At 39.2% G+C, this 17,199-nt stretch overlaps 2 long non-coding RNA genes across 3 annotated transcripts; both read right to left on the reverse strand.

Moving 5' to 3' along the window:
* Positions 1-425: 425 nt before the first annotated feature.
* Positions 426-8,287, reverse strand: LOC136009367 (uncharacterized). 2 transcript variants are annotated; one of them, XR_010610530.1, is made up of 4 exons: positions 8,207-8,287; positions 6,565-6,638; positions 6,013-6,097; positions 426-1,275 (listed from the first exon to the last, which is right to left on the reverse strand). It is a non-coding gene; the product is annotated as an uncharacterized LOC136009367 (long non-coding RNA). The 2 variants fall into 2 exon arrangements; XR_010610529.1 differs by lacking the exon at positions 426-1,275 and having other exon boundaries at positions 5,851-6,097.
* Positions 8,288-9,736: 1,449 nt separating this feature from the next.
* On the reverse strand, positions 9,737-16,677 carry LOC136009368 (uncharacterized). Its single transcript, XR_010610531.1, has 2 exons — positions 16,556-16,677; positions 9,737-10,331 (listed from the first exon to the last, which is right to left on the reverse strand). It is a non-coding gene; the product is annotated as an uncharacterized LOC136009368 (long non-coding RNA).
* Between the last annotated feature and the right edge of the window lie 522 nt (positions 16,678-17,199).

A 17,199-nucleotide genomic window follows, 5' to 3' on the forward strand; every position in this document is an offset into this window, starting at 1 on the left:
ACAGAGAGGAGAATCGAAAAGAATGCAACTCCCACGGGTTGAGATAAGAACAGTTTAGTAACTAAGGTATAACACAAATCACTACTGCTACCACCAATAATAGTAATGATAAAGGAAATAACAAGAGGAAAGAATCCAACACCTCAACACCAGCCGACCAATAACTCGCCCCACTCCTCCCAGCCAAGCACCGACTGATACCTCATCCAACCCTGCAGTCCCCAGCGCTTTCGGGTAACTCTCCGTCACATACTGGGCATGACGTGCTGTGGTATGGAATACCTCTTTGGTCAGTTTGGGTCAGGTGTCCTGTCTCTGCTTTCTCCCAGCTTTCCCTCCTCCCTGGCAGAGCATGAGGCTCAGAAAGTCCATGGACTGTGAGCAACACAAAATAGAAAAGAAATATTTCAATAGAGATTAGGAAATTGTTTCAAGGGGATTGCCGTGTATTCATACCCTTAGACAGGATTTAGAACAAATCATATTTACAGTTGCCTTTGCAGATGACAGTGCAAATATTTGAGTTATTATTGTCACTCTCCTGATTAAATTGACAATTAGTTTTCTAACAAACCATTAAACATTTATCAGCCAACAGAAATTCAACAGTTATTATGCGCAGCAGTTTATCTTCCACTGGATGGGTTGAAACAATACTTTTTAATTTTTAATTAAGATTTTATAGTACTTGAAAAAGTTAAAAACATGTAACAAAACCTCATGAGGGGTTATAATAATAGATTCTCTTTAAAAGAAATTAAGAACAGATTATTATAGAAAGCTTTCAATCTCATCTATGTAGTTAGCCAAACTGACTTTTTTGTGTTTCAATTCGTCTTGCTAGACAAACAAGTACTAAGCTTGTGCCTGTACTGACACTCAGTTGAAATAAATTTCAAGTCCCAAGTGTATGGGTAGATAATTGTTCATCAGTGTCATGAACAAATTATTTCATACAGGATGACTGACTTCAAAATACTGAATCCCCATCTAGTGAAACCTAATGAGCAATGGAGAGGTTTAAAGCTAATGAAGCAAGACCCTTTTTGGCAGATGTTACTTGACAGCTGCATCTTAGGGTCCTAGCAGCACTACTGCTGCCTCATATTAATATATTCTTGAAGATATCATGATGAAGCTTGTGGAAAACAGAGGATCCTTTTCTCTTCAATGGGCTGAATATTATGTTGCTTCTCTTGATTTCAGAAGACTGTTCAGAGTTCATTCATCTGTGCTATAGCTCATGCTTTAGCCCATATGCTGAAGGTTGAATTTCTGCATTGAAAAAAAAAAAAACCAAAACACCACCTAAAAATCATGTCCAGGTGTTTGGGTTTATGTTTGCTTTTTTTCTTTTTTTTTTTTTCTCCTAAGGCAACAGGGAAGAAATGTGGGGTTTAGGTTATAGTTTATCACGTGTCTTGTGGCACACATATCCTGCATAGAGACCCAAGTGAGCCTCAAAAAGCTATGTTCTGTTTCGCAGCTCTTCACTTTCCCAGGGGAAAAATTCCCGATGCTGCTGCCTGAATTGCACAAGTGCCCCCATCATAGGCTGCTTTAAATATCACATGCATCACTGCACATGCTAGCTCTCAGAATGGTGGAGTAAGAGCAGCTGCTGGACTGAGAAGCCATCTGACACTACAAACAGGAAAAGCAGAGGTGTTTCTTCTGGCCACTAGCTCCACCATAAAACTGTCCTGTTGCCCACAGGAAGAGCCCAGGATATTATCGCTAATCTTTTCATCATTAAATAAGATACCAACAATTCAGAATTACATTCTCATCTTTGAGGAAATCAGATGTTGACAACTTGTGTTTTCTAGGTCTAACTATTGCAGCACACTTCAGAATAAGAGAATCCACACACATATTACAACAAATATTCAAAGCAGTCCACATGAATACTTCTGTGTGTTATACACTGAACATCAAATGAATACTAAGTTCCTAGCATGGTCCTCTAAACTCTTAGAGGGCTAAAGTGGGATCTAAGATAGAAGCAGTCTAAGCTGTAAGCCCTGCCATGAAAATTGTGAACCTTGATAGCAATGACAAAACCAATGGAAAGTAAATACTGTTGGACAGGAACTTTCAGCAGCTGCAGAATTTCCTTTTAAAAAAGCAGAAATTTGCATTTACTCAGTTTAAGTGTAATGTTAAGCTCATTCCTCAGCAGTGTAATGCCCAATGCAAAACATAAATAATTCCTGATGAGAGCAACCACTCTAATGTTTCCAGATCCCCCTCTCTCATATCCAAATTTCTTTCCCTTGTAATGGAACTTACCAACTATCTTTATATGTTATGGCCAAAGGAGTTTTATCGAGAAGATGTTTTTTTTTTTTTTGCTTTAGGAACTTTACAGAATTCTTCCTCTTATCAGTCAGCATTCACAACTATGTTCTACTCTTTCTGCATACCAGGAGTAGTTCTTCAAGGACCCTGGTTTTTGTATCCATTTACACAGCATCCTATGGACTTGCCTTTAAAAAGAGCAGTTTTGTGCTTCTCTGCACTCCAGGAAGCACAGAATTATCAAAATAAATGTTAGTTTTGCAAGCATCAGCAGTGGCGAGATACGAGGAAATGGAATTGCTAAACCAAAGTTTCTCATCAAGCTATTCTGCATAAATACATATTACAATGAAACATTTCTTTAACCTTTATTTAGGCACTTATATTTATGAAAGTACCTGAACAACTACAAATTTCTATAATTAAAGTAAAGGTTTACATAGTTAAATAACAAATAATAGGCTGGAACATATTCAATTAAATATAAATATGAAGAAAAAAGATATCAAGTTAATGGAATTTCTTTTGTGCAGTTTAGTATATTTTTATTTCAATAAATATCACAAAGTTAAAAAATACACAAGGAGTTTTTAGGTAGGTAACAGTTATGCTAAGGCTAATTAGTTATTATCCTCTCTGTAGAAAATACCCCTTTGTTTTTTAGATATTAACTCATATAGACAAATCAAAATGATTTTTATAATTCCTTAGTGAACAGCCAACAAAGCAGGTATGAGAGAGAGGGCCAGGGCACCCTCACTCTTTTTCAACCTAGATCATGTGCAGGAGCAACAACTTCAGACACAGCCACAGAAACAGCACTCAGGAGCTCTGGCAGAACCCAACAGACACAAGAAGAGTAAATAAAGCATTTACCAACACCTAATGGTCCAGATTTCCAAGAGGACAATTCATTCATCACCTAACGGTGTGCAAATAGCCCGAGACATCTCACTCCACGCCACCAAGCAGCTTTAGGTATATGTCCTTCCTAAGCCCTCTCGCTACTCTTGAGCACAGCTGTCACCAAGGCAAAACACTGTTCACTGCCTTTGCTCAGACAAGAGCAGGACTTGTCAATACAGTCTTAAATCCCTTGTTCATGCAAATCCAAAAAATCAATTGTGCCAGAGTACGGAAATCCCAAGCCAGGTAGTACCACATAAGAAAAACAAAATCCTCCATAAGATGAATGTCTCCTTAGCCACTAAGAGACAGAATAAAAACTTTTCTAGATTTTATATCTGCAAATATCTCCTTTAGACCAAAGGGAGAAAAAAGACATTTCTAATGCATGAACTCACTTTATTTTTTTTTAACTATCTGAAAAATGAAAGGGTGGCTCAGTTGAAAAAGATCTGATGCTTTATTGCATTTCTTTTCTGATAACATACTTTACTCAGACAACTGTTTGCCTGTTCATCTATCAGGGGAATTCCAATGAGAACATTCAGTTCCTTTATATTATTCCAGTATCTTTATAACGGTACATATGAATCAGAGCACAAATTACACTGCTGTGCTGCAACTTTGAGTCCGTTTTTTTTCACTTTCTTTTCATGCTGAATCTACGAGGAAGTGTTCTTCAAGCACTGTCTCACAAATTAATAACTACCAGACTTGCTTTGTTTCTTTCTTTGATTTTTCAGACTTCAACTTTCTACACCTGCTTTTGAAGTGTTTTATGAGAAGTATTGTTCTATAACATTAAAAGTCAACACACACAAATTGTCTCTGACTCAGGGTCTATTAATTCAGTGCAAAAGTTTCTCCCAGTATGAATGCATTTAAGGCCCACTCATTACTCATTGTAACAATTATGAGTTCTACAAGGCAGCATAATCATGAACTCAAAATAACTCACAGGTTTTGTAGTCCATTAAAACGCTCTTGCTGATCTCCATCTAAAGATAATGAATACACTTTTGTTACAAGCTCTCTGCTTTATCAGCTTTTTTCTTTTTTTTTTTTTTCTTTTTGTATTCTTTATCAGATTGGATTTCTTGAGATGCGTGGTTTGGATTTCTTTTTTGTTTTGTTGCATAAAGGAAAGGGGAGAGGAATGGCTCCTGGCCTAAACTTATCTGTTGTTTGCTTTCTTTTCCCCAAGCCAAGCATCTGGTCAATAAAAATAAACTAAAAACCACTCAAACAGACTGTGTTGGCACCCTCAATGCCACAACTACTGTGGTGATAGCTTAAAGCAGCTGCAGATGACAGCCCCTAACCTCACAGCTTCATTGCCTGCAGCCATTGCTGCAAAACAAAACAGGCTCAGGTGCTCCAGACCAGCTGGATTTATCAGATCAGGTGGAGCACTGAGCCAGTACAGCTGCTGCAATCCCCAAAGTGCTGCTGAATGGACACATACTAGCACATTACTTAGGCCAGGCTGAACAAGCCCAGATAGACCTGCATTGGCTCCATGTAGAGTGACTTGCATATGTCTGCATCACTCTGCCCAGTGCCTGTGGGATGAAGCATTGCCTGAGGTTGGAGAGATGCCTGTATCTCCAGCAGGACTGGTGCATGCTGAAGATGCACCAGTGCTGCCTCTGCCTGTAGAGCACGTTTGTCTCCTGGGATTGCCCTCCTGACAGTGGGAAACAGGACATGACAAACATGGCACTCCTGCAAAGATATGCACAGGTTCTGCATTCTCCGTGACCTCTGCACTCAGCTATCATGTATTTTAAGATGTTCTTTGGGAGATGATCTGAGGAACATGACAAACTTGAACTATTATACATCAAAGAGAAGAACATATTCCATAGGCAAGCAGTTAAAAAAAAACAAACCCTATCTTGTTAGCTGTTCTTTCTCTTTTATGCCAGAAATGCATAAACAGACCTACTCAGCTCTCTTCCTACGATTAGTAAAAGGTACACCTACACCAAAAGGTATGTTACAAACCTGAATTTCACAGGGCTTAAAAGCAGGCACATAGCATTGTTCCTGTCTCACTGCTACCTAAATTAAGATAAAATAGGTTGCTTAGCGCTGTAAAAAAAGATGAATGGCAGAGAAACCCCTTTTTTCTGATGCAGAATGAAATGCTCCATCCACTGAACCATGCCATATGCATCAGCTTGCTTTATTTCAGATGCGCTTGACCGCTCAACTGTTTTTGGTTTGTCATTTCCTTAGAAGGCAGTGAGAAACAGAAATGAAGGGAGGAAAACAAGCAATTGAGGAATAAAGCAGGCAGTAGCAATATAAAAAACAGGGTGAGCAGTGCTCTGAGAAGAAAGGTTAAGCAAGGAAAGACAACAAAGAATACCTGATGGATGTAAAGGAAACAGTTTAGCTGCAACAGCTCTAGCTATACGTAGAATGCATTAACCTGGCCAAAGCTCAGGGCTTATGCCATTAACTTGCTTTCAGATCCTGACAGAACAGTGTATTCTTGAGAGACTGAGAAAAAATTCCACATCACCTAAAATCCCAGTGTTAATTGTTAACAAAGGCCATCCACCTGTGCTGTCCTGATAAAGAGCACCAGCATTTCCTACCGTCTCAACGCTTCTGTGTCAATGCAGAAGGCTGACAAGCAAGTGTTCTTGGGCTCCTGGAAGCATTCATTCAAGCATATAGAAGTTTATCTTTAGAGAAAAGGCTCCTGCTTTTTCTGCCTGAATAGACGAATTTGGTAATTATCTGTGAAGGTAACAGGAATACATGATCAGCTCTAAATTTGCCAAGTATTCTCACCCTGGTGACTGCCTAGATTTATTCCAAGTTTCAGAGGTATCTTAATCCTTCAAGTAGCACCTGATTTAATATCCCGATTCATTACCTGAAACAAGGAGAAGAAATCAGTTTTTAAGAAACACAACTCACAGGCAGTAGCAGTAAATGACAGTCTCAGTAGAATTTTTTTGTGCCCAGGTCTCATAATTTATTGTTTAGAAAGGACTAAGGAGCCTTTTGAAAAACAGGTAAGTCAAGAGGGACACTGCAGAGGCTGTGAACATTTTGGTGATCACTGAACAAAACAAACCAACCAAACAACAAAACATACAAACAAAACTAACCAAAAGAAATGGAAAATTCTATACCACACAAGGTTGCTCCAGCTCTTAATACATATTAAAAAGTTTTGCCCAAGTGAAATTGAAACACACTGATCATCTTAATGTAGTGGGTCTGTTAGTTTGGGTTCGCTTGAGAGGTTTTGTCTTTGCAAAACATTTGAAAATATTTTAAGTTTGGCCCAGTTCAGAAAATATACACAAATTTTACTTTTCTATTAAGACTCCTTACCCTAGATCAACAGACGCTTTTTTAAAGTAAAAAGCCCAAAACACAGGTGGCTAAGTAGAATTTGAAGGACATATCTGCAGAAAAGAGAGAGAAATGTACCATTAGTAGAATGAATATAATTTCAGGTATTTTTAAATAGGGCTTGTATACTTTACCGGCTTATGTTCAAACTACTTTGCATTGTAATTATTTTTAAGTAAAGATAAAACAAAAAGAAACTTGACCACAGTATGAATAGAACTTTTGATATAATAGGAAATATTACACCTGCTATGGGCCAAATATGCAAGAGATACAGCTGCACTGGTTTCATTTAGATTCACAACACACACAGTTGAAGTCTTACATTGTGGTCTACCTGCTTTAAGGCTCATAGTAGCTACTATATCATTCACTTGTCCCAGCAATATCAAGGTACCTATTATTATTATTATTATTATTGTTATTACACTTTTCTTATGTTCCCTATTATATAACCACATTAACTCATGAAACATTTATAATTTCTTTACTAATACTGATTATAAATGAAAACACGATTCAGGTATATCCTTTATATAGACATACCCTAATTTCAAGAATTAGAAAACCGGTATATTCACCCAGTATTTGTTTGTCAACAGCCAGATAACTTAAACCATAAAATTGAATCTAATTCTTGGATGCTTAAGGTTAGCAAGTCCACTAGTAAGGCAGATTTGGAAACCAGAACTGATTCAGCTACAGAGTCATTTTCAAATGGATCACAAAAAGTCATAACCTAGTTTTAGTTTTGTATAGCAGATAAGCAATGCACTGATGCACACAGAGAACAGAAAACCAGAAAAAAATATGAACCTTCTGAAATGGAAAGGGAATATTTATCCCAAAAGACTATTCCAGGCATAATTCCCTGCATTTGGAGCAATATTTTGCTATCTAACTCCTAGAAAAGTGTTTATTCTCTACTAACTGGTGCATATGGCACTACATAACACAGTTGCCTTAGCTCATGAAAACAAGAGTTTTGTTGTAGATGCTGTGCCAGAGGGTATAAAATCTGGACTTCAGAGCAATTAGACACATCACAGGTGATACACTTGGCTCTGAAAAGGGGAAAATGACATTTGTTCAACACATGAGCACTTTAAGCCAACAGCTTTGTTCACAGGCATCTTCTGCCAGAAAGCCAGAAAGGTATTTTTTATCCCATTGGGACTGCAGCGTAGAAAGCATAGGAATAAAAGACTGCAGTATAGGAAGATGGAATAAAAGAGAAATAAATATTATATTCAAAACTAACTGAGAAACTTGGCTAAACCAGAACGGGTACTACTAGTCACAGGTACAGGATATACCTGAAAGACAGAAAATGGCAGTAAGAAGCGACTTACTACTTGGACAGCTTCTTGCTCATTCCTGCCAGTCCCATTTGGAAGAGGGCAGTTACAGAAATGACACCGATGAGAAGTGTCAAAAAAATTTGAAGTCTCTTGGGCTCAAAATCACCCCACACAGGAACACATGCATTTTGACAGCAACCTCGAGAGAAAAAACACTGACTTTCCCAACATTTTTTACACTGTCAAAGAAAAGAAGCAAATTTTCAATCTTGTAACTTAGAAAAGCAACACGATTATCAGCAGAGAGAGAAAATGCTTACCTGCTAGTGGAAAAGTAGAACACAAACCTTGCTCTGCAGGGAGCAGCAGGAAGGTAGCCAAAAGGTTCCCAGGAAGGAGACTGTTCTCTTTTGACCTCTGAAGCAACAGGGATTATAGAACACTGCTTAGACAGATTTTTTCTCACCGGCAGAACTCAAACTACAAATAGCAACTCTTTTCTAACGCCTACTTTATCCTCATATAACTCCAGTCATCTCCAAAGTATGTCCTGTTGTTTCAAATGTACATCTTACATGAGTTGTATGGTAAATACACACAACAGTGAGAAACAGAAAATGTGTGCTTCCATTACCACCACACGAAAAGAAGAGGAATTTAAACCTCTGGTCGATATAGTCCCAATGGGTCTCCAACTACATTTAGATTCAAACCACCAGCTCTGGCCTGGCTGAAGGGATCCCTAGCACCTTGCACACTTTTGTCTAGGATAACTCCTGAACTCCCTTGTAAAGGGAGTTTGCAGTGAAGGTCTCAGATTGGACAGCATCAGTTTTACGGAGCCCATGGCTTCCTGAGGTCTGGCATTAGAATGTTACCCCATCATTGTCTGCCATTGGTAGACTGCAACATCTGTACAATGTGCTGGGAAGAAAGGTGGCTTGGGTGAGGAAAGCCTCATGAACATGTTCTTGTGGTTCTAAAACGTACAAGGAAGACACAAGAATATAGGATTTAAATCTTGGATTGCCATCATACACATTATCAGAAGGTGGCATTACCACATACTTGAAAAGGAAAAACCTAGAGCACTTCTCAGGCCTGTGATTAAGTACCTGCAAATAACTAAACAGGCAGTCTGGGTTTGGAGGTTTTGTTTTTGGTTTTGGGTTCTTTGGGGAGTTTTGGGGGAGAGGGTGGGGGTTTTTTCAAGATTAGTGAATTAGACTTACTCTTTTGCTCACAGACGATACAGCTGCAATAGAGAAATCAGTTGGCAACAGAAGTATAGAACTCTTAATTTTGTTAATTTTAACATAACTAGGAGCTTACTCACTGGAAACAGATCTGGGAGCTTCTTGGGTTTATTATTGTCCTTGGGGAGGGGAAGCAACAACAAAACCAATATCCAAACCAAACCCCAAACCCCAAAGGGAATTAGAGTAACTGCAAGTTTTTTCCCAATATAAATCTTTACTTTTGCTTAGCCTTAAAAGTGGACACAACTTCCCTTATGCAAATAGCAAGGAACACAAACTACAGAATCAACCTTCTTCAATCATTACAGAGGTGAACAAGGGCTAACCTTGCCAGAGAGGTAGGTGATGGCTACAGGTAGCCCTCTGATCCCAGGTCAGCAGAATCCATCCCTGAGTTTAAGCACTCCCACCAGTTCAAAAACAGCACATACAAGGTCAGAGGTCTTCAAATCCATCTTTGCCTGTCATTTTCCTGTGGTTCCAGGAACAAAACATGACATGTTTGGATGGATGTGTCCTTACTGTGCAGGAACTCTCCCCAGTAGAATACAGCTTTAAATTGCTGCAAGCAAGAAGCATCTCAGGAAAATGTTTTAAGAAAATTTGTTTTTTATTTATGTTTGCACAAGTCTTCTTTGCAAAGCTCTGTAATCAAGGCACTCTGTGAATGATGAATGTAAAGTGAGACTGCATCATATTCATGACTGTTTATGAGGAGGTTCCTAATGGAACTGATCACGTCACGACTGGTATTTTTCCTGTCTCTATTCATTTAACATACAGGAAGAAATGCGAGGAAAGAACAGTTGTACTATTCATTGTACTTAAATGAGCTGAATAATATAGAGTGTGGTGTCATTTACTGACAAAGAGAAAAAAGTCAACAAATGCTAATGAATCTTCATAGGCTTGAAACATATTTTCTACAGTCTGTATTGGTGTCCCTTCTGAAGCCATGGTACTAGAGGTTTGAGCCTGCTGCATTAAACGACTTCTCAAACTGCTAGAAATTACAGCAGCTTTAGTAGTTCCCATAAAATACTCAAATCTAGATTTCAAGTGGCAGTTCAGTTGCCACTGAGATGCTACACAGACTGAGAGGACAGAACAAGAACGTTGCATCTCCTTGATAATTTCCTTGGTGGTCTTTGAGCCATTCTGTGGAGCATGGCTGCACATTTTCAACCTATGGGCAAAAATGAGTACATAAATAAGAGATGAACAGTAAATGAACATTGAAAACACTGCGTTCACAAACAAGGATGGGATGCTGCTGATAGGAGCAATAAGCTATATTAGAATTAAAAGGGAACCTTAGAAAATATCCCCTGGTGCATCCCTAATCACACTTCCAGTGACCTCAGGGTCACCCTTATCCCCAGTCTGCAGTGAGTAGCTGGAACTGACATGAGGCAGCTGCCTTCACCACACAGCTGCAGGAGCACCTTTCAGGATGGGATCTTTCATGTCTGCCGAAACAGCCTTGTGCCTCCTAAAAATGCCCCCACCAGTTTTGCACCTGAGCAAACCACTACTCAAAAACCAGCTACTTGAGAAATAGGCTTCTACAATACTCAGTGACCTAAATTTCAATATATGAGATTAACCTCGGCTATAAGAAGCCTGTGTTACTCTCTTTCAGCAAGAACCCTATCTCCTGGAGAACTTCAGCAGTCCTTGGTTCTTACACTTGGCACAAGCTACCCTCCTGCATTCACCAGGTCCTCCTTACCACTTGTTATTTGAAAGCATTTTTCCCTTCAGGATTTTGGGATTGGTAGCCAAGACTAGCAGGCTTATTCCACAACTGGAACAAGTAATTTTTTAAAAAAGTGACCTTAGTGTAAAAACCAGCCTACATGCCTTTATTTTTCATCTCCCTGTATGCTCTGCCACAAGACAAAAAGAACAGCCTTCTTCTGGGGATAACAGAGCAAAACAACATTTATCTTCCTAATGCCTGCTCCAATCCCCTTACATGTGCACAACTATCCTTATCCCAAAGTTTTTGTTTCGAACTGTTTTGGTAACTCAGCTGGACAGTGGGACAGAACCACTGAAAGAGGCTGATTTCTCTAGGGACTTTATTACACATAAAAATGCAGAGTGCAGAAATCCCCAAGCTTATGATGGATAATAATACATGTAGACAATGCAGTTTAGGCCCATGAAGGTAGCCAGGCACACATCCCAAAAGCAGTATGGCTGTGTTTTTAAGGTGATCTGTATAAGTCAATAAACTCAGCTGCCCCCATGCTTATTAGGAGCTAATTCAAGGATCTCTGCTGTGCTCCTACTGAGCTGCAAGATTTGCCTGATTAATATTTTTCAGTATGAGCTAGAAGAGAGTGATCACTCCTTTAGGCAGCAAGGATACCTCTGTTACCAGGGTATCCGTATGTGTTGAATGGACAGTCCAGCTCAGGCAGAGGATCCAGGCAGTCTGTTCATCAGAGAGCACTGTTAAATCGTGGCACTAAGGCCCCACTTGCCCTTTCAGGTTCAGATTCAAGTTGTCCCAGTGTTACTTGGATTTAGACCTTTTGTTAATATTACAACAGGAATGGAGAGCAGAGGGAGAGGGAGAGGAGAGATCCAGGATTTCAGGGCTCCAGTTTCAGTGTAGCAGGTTATGGCCTCCAGGTGCAAAACTTCAAGAAATTATCAGTGACACTATCCCACATGATCTGTTAAAGTCATCCAATACACATTTAAATTTCTGTAGTTTCCCACTCCTTTTCAGCTTTCCTCCTCAGCTTTAAGGCTGTTTACCCAAGTTTATTAGCTCCTCAGCCTGGTTTCAGGACAAGAATTAAAGCAGATACAGAGCACTGACTGCTGTGTGCTTATATACTCTCTCCAAAAGAGAGGAAACTCAGAACAGTCTCAACAACCCTTTGTAGCAAAAAAAAAAAAAAAAAAAAAAAAAAATTGAAGTGAATAGGAAAAATGGGATATTATTGCCAAACTCATCCAGGCATTTTCTGAGGCTCTGTCTGAAATTAAAAATAAGAAACAAACAAACAAACAAAAAAGCTGAAAAAAAAGCATTAAAAATTTTTATGTCCCAAAATGTACTATAATTATTGCATTCTATTTTTCATATATTAGCACCAGAAAATTAAATTCATAACAAGAAACCTGCATAAAATCACAGTTTACAGAATTTATCTTGTTTTAATTTTGGCAATAAATTCTAGCACTAATAGTTACCAGGAAAGGGACAAAAAAAACAAAACAAAACCCTAAATAAAGGAGAACTATAGCCTGAAAACATTTTGAAATTAAAAGGAAACATGGTCTTTGGTTCAGAGTGTTAGTAACAGAATATAGCTTTAACAAACATGCCTGGTTTTCATTAGACAGCACAATGTTTCTCTACAAACACAAATTAAGGTATTTGTTTCTAGTGCAGAAATCTATCCTATCAATTTGTCCTCAGAGGCTCTGTTTTCTCACTCCTCAGGGTGCTGGAAAAGAAAAAATGTTGATTTAACACTCAATTTTGCAAGACTGTTAATTGTACAAGTCATCCCCATGAAGCTAATGGAAATGCTTGTGTGTATAAGAATTCAAGCTAGCTGGGAATTTATTTATTTTCCTTCTTTCTTTTCCCCTGGAAACAATGTTTGCACAGATACTGCAGCTTTTGAGGAAATGAATGAGATTTCACATTGCACTTTCAGTAAGTTATCTTTTTTACTGGCCAGGCTGGAAGAGAGCAAGAATAGGAGTTAGGAACTTGACTATGCTCCAAAATACACAAAAGGCTGAAGTGTTCTGCCTTTTATAAACCACTCAGTGATTGACAGGGTTAGAGGAAAAGAGACTGAGCAGTGAGGATGCATGTCTGCAATGTCAGGGCTCCACGCTGAGGTACCTAGACAATATGTACCTCTACACATGGTAAAGCAATTGGATAGGAAGAATGCCCTGAGAGAGGCAATTAGACTCTGGTCTAATTTCTATTCTAGAAGTTAAAGAATTTGTCTGGGAAGTGGGAAAAATCTTTAGCAGAGGGTCATTCACAGTCTTGCATCTCCTGTATTAATAAATAAATAAATAAATGAAAGTATATTTTCTGAGGGGAGGAGTGTTTTGACTAGTATTTGTTTCTTTCACAGACTTGGATTTTCCACACAACTTTGCACACAGTGGCTTGGGCTCAAAGGACAGTATGCTCACACAGTACATACCCCATTTCCTCCATGTTAATCCATGCCTGCTCTGGGCATTCTGTTACACCAGTACTAGCAAGATGCTTTTCCATGTCTTTGTGGCAGGCACCTAATGCCAGCTCACTATTCTTCAGCAACAGGCTCTTCATAATGTCTGAGATAGATACCTTTTCATTGACAGGCTCAAATTTGTGCATTGCTTTTTCTCCTGCTTACACAGAATCATAGAATCGCAGAATAGTTAGGGTTGGAAAGGACCTCAAGATCATCTAGTTCCAACCCCCCTGCCATGAGTAGGGACAATTCACACTAAACCATGTCACCTAAGGCTCTGTCCAGCCTGGCCTTGAACACTGCCAGGGATAGAGCATTCACAACTTCCCTGGGTAACCCATTCCAGTGCCTCACCACCCTTACAGTAAAGAACTTCTTCCTTATATTCAATCTAAACTTCCTCTGTTTAATTTTTAATCTGTTACCCCTTGTCCTATCACTACAGTCCTTAATGAAGATTCCTTCCCCAAAGGGAATAGAAGCTCACATACAAAGATTATCCGTACTGGGATGGAATAAGTTGACCAAAACCGTCTTTATATTTTTTATACATAGCTCTTCATAGCTGATATTGCAGAAGCCAACTCCTCTTACTAAGAGAATGGAGTAACAGAAAATTTTTAGTGGGTTTCTGGAGACTCTACAAGAGACATGAAGGTTTAATTCCATGATATGGGCATTTCCATTGCCCTTGGGGGTCCCCAAAACCTTTGAGTCATCTTTCTTCATGCAGCAATCCTCTTGAACTCAAAGTATTCTGAGATTGAAGGAAATTCTGCAAACTAGTATTCATAAAACCAACACAGATTATGTTAACGGCTTCATTAACAAAGATGTTGAACAAGACTGGTCCCAACACCAATCCCTGAGGGACACCACTCGTTACTGGTCTCCAGCCAGACATTGACCCATTGACCACAACTCTTTGTGTGAGGCCATCCAGACAGTTATTTATCCACCGAGTGATCCACTTATCAAATTGATGTCTCTCCAATCTAGAGACAACGATGTCATGTGGGACAGTGTCAAACGCTTTGCACAAGTCCTGGTAGATGACATCAACTGCTCTACCCCTGTCCATCAGTTCCATAGACCCATCATAGAAGGCCACCAAATTGGTCAGGCAGGATTTCCACTCAGTGAAGCCATGCTGGCTGTCACCAAGCACCTTGTTTTTTTTTCATGTGCCTTAGCATGCCTTCCAGGAGAATCTGCTCCAAGATTTTGCCAGGCAGAGGTGAGACTGACTGGTCTGTAATTCCCTGGGTCTTCCATTTTCCCCTTCTTGAAAATGGGGGTTATATTTCCCTTTTTCCTGTCATTGGGAACTTCACCTGACTGCCATGATTTTTCAAGTATGATGTCCAGTGGCTTAGCAACTTCATTTGCCAGCTCCTTCAGGACCCGGGAATAGATTTCATCAGGTCCCATGGACTTGTGCATGTTCAGGTTCTTAAGATGGTCTTGAGCCAGATCCCTCCTACAGTGGGCCTAGGATCTTCATTCTTACAGTCCCTGTATCTGCCTTCCAAGACTTGGGTGGTGTGGTCAGAGCTTTTGCCAGTGAAGACTGAGGCAAAGAAGTCATTAAGAACCTCAGCCTTCTCCAAATCCAGGGTAGACAGCTCCCCCAATAGCTTCCTCAGAGGGCTCATATTGTCCTTAGTCTGTTTTTCACTCTTTCACAAGTTCTCACTCTTTGCTTGGAAGGATGGTGATATTTAGTATTGAACTGTAATCACATAAATAGACTTCTTCTCTATTGTTTGCCACTAAACTGCTTGGGATTTAACCTCCCGTTTGCCTGCAAAGACAGCTTAATGCATAACCAAGACTGAGAGATGTAAGACTGTAAGTGTAATACTGAACCAGAGAAAAATTCAACTTAATGTATTACCATGTGCTGTCAGAAAGCTTTACCCTTATCATGTACCAATCCAAAGCATGTTTAGTCTGTGATGTAGCACAACACTGACAAGCTAGATGCAACCTAATTTATTCAAACGTGTGCAGGTCCAGCCACAGAACTGAGAACATGTCAGATACCCGAAAGCTTTCTCTGCTGCTCCAGCAAGTCCTGCAGTCTTTGCTGATCCACGTCCCTCAGCTAGTGTACTACCAGTACCCAAGCCAGCTAGATTTAAAACAGGACAGCTCTAATATTGTTGTAAGTCCTACATGTGTGCATATATATATATGTATATGTACACACATACAGACGAGTAATCTAGCTTTGTTTTTTTTCTTAAGATACCCACCCATGACAGAAGCTACTGTTTAGTAGAGCTGGGTTTTTTATCTGATACACTCATCTTTGAATATATTTTATGGTTCAACTTACTACATTTGAAACGTCTCTTCACTACCAGAGGAAATCAAGCTCTTCTATAAATACAGATTCTTTGAGAAGACTAATATTAAGGAATACCCTGCTGTTACTCTTAGGACTCACTTCACCCTTCAGTGCTATTTAGGGATGTGTGAACTACTTGTAAAGTATGTTTCTACAGGTGTAGCACAGCAATACACAATGATAACTGAGTCTAATTCGAGAAGAAATACAACTCCATCAGCAAGATCTTGGTTCAATGCTAAGTATAATCTCCTGACAGGAGGAACAAGGGTTTTTTATGGCCATCACATACTTGTTCTTGATACATGAGGTTTCCTATCAATGTCTCTTAAAAGAGAAAATTGATTAATCTAATTAAGTCAATAACCTGGGAGAGACACATTCGAGTCTCTTTATCTGTGATAGATTTGCTGTGGAACTTGGCCAACAGCAAAGTCTGTCTGTGCTTAAGACGCCGATTTCTAAAAAAAGGAAAAGTAGCTTTTTCATTTCTTCCAGGGATTTTGTGCAGATAAATATGTGGTGCTCACAAGTGCCACGTAAGAATGTAAAATAGAGTCAGAACAACAGCCTCAAGAAGACAGCATGATACTTATTCTTTTAAAGTGAGGATATTAAATCAGTCAAGCAGAAATATATCATTAAACTATTCTTCTTTCCAAAGTTGTAAGATCATTCCCCTGAAGGTGACTTCTCAGGAACATACGCATTTTCTGTAAGCTCCTGATCTCTATTTGTGGTTTGTTAAATGTTAGTGGTAATAGAATCAAGGCATTTATGCCTCAAAATACGATATTTGCAACAGCTACACACAAAATCACCTACCTGTTAAATCTTCCCATCATGCACCAAGAAGAAATAAGTACAGAAGAATGGCATTTCTCTTCCCTAATCTTTTAGCACAGACATTTAAATCTGAGCTAGTCACCCAAGGCTTCCTTTCAAGTCCGTGTTATGAATACATTCCTTCTAGCATGTGATCCATCTTATCCTAAAGCAGACAACTAAAAATAGGTCAGAAATGCAGACTAGGAGGGTTTTCACTTCTGCCAACTGCAGCAGCAGGCTAGCATGAGAAGCTTACCTAAAAAGGTCTACACAGTGTCCCACCATTTATCAATTTTGTCTCATTGTTTTGTGTAGGCTGTCTTTATCTTATTTCTCTTGCATATGCAAGACAAGTAGGCAGTATTTTTGCATAGTCTGAAATGTTTTGAAAGAATATTAAATGCAGATTATACCTTTTCCCTACTATGAATATTTGTCATGCAAATTAATTGCACTAAAATTTTCTGGGGCTTGAATTTGTCATACATACCTAGGTAAAGAATGAGGAAAGTTTAAATGCCATGCTGGTCTTCTTCTTACTTCTGAAGTAGTAGATGATCCTGTTTACACAAAAATGCGGTGTTTCTGTAAGCCAGGCTATATAAGCTATGGGAGAAGAAAAGAGTACCTGGCATACCAAA

This window comes from Lathamus discolor, chromosome 2 (genome assembly GCF_037157495.1).
Source record: "Lathamus discolor isolate bLatDis1 chromosome 2, bLatDis1.hap1, whole genome shotgun sequence".
Classification (NCBI taxonomy): Eukaryota; Metazoa; Chordata; class Aves; order Psittaciformes; family Psittacidae; genus Lathamus; species Lathamus discolor.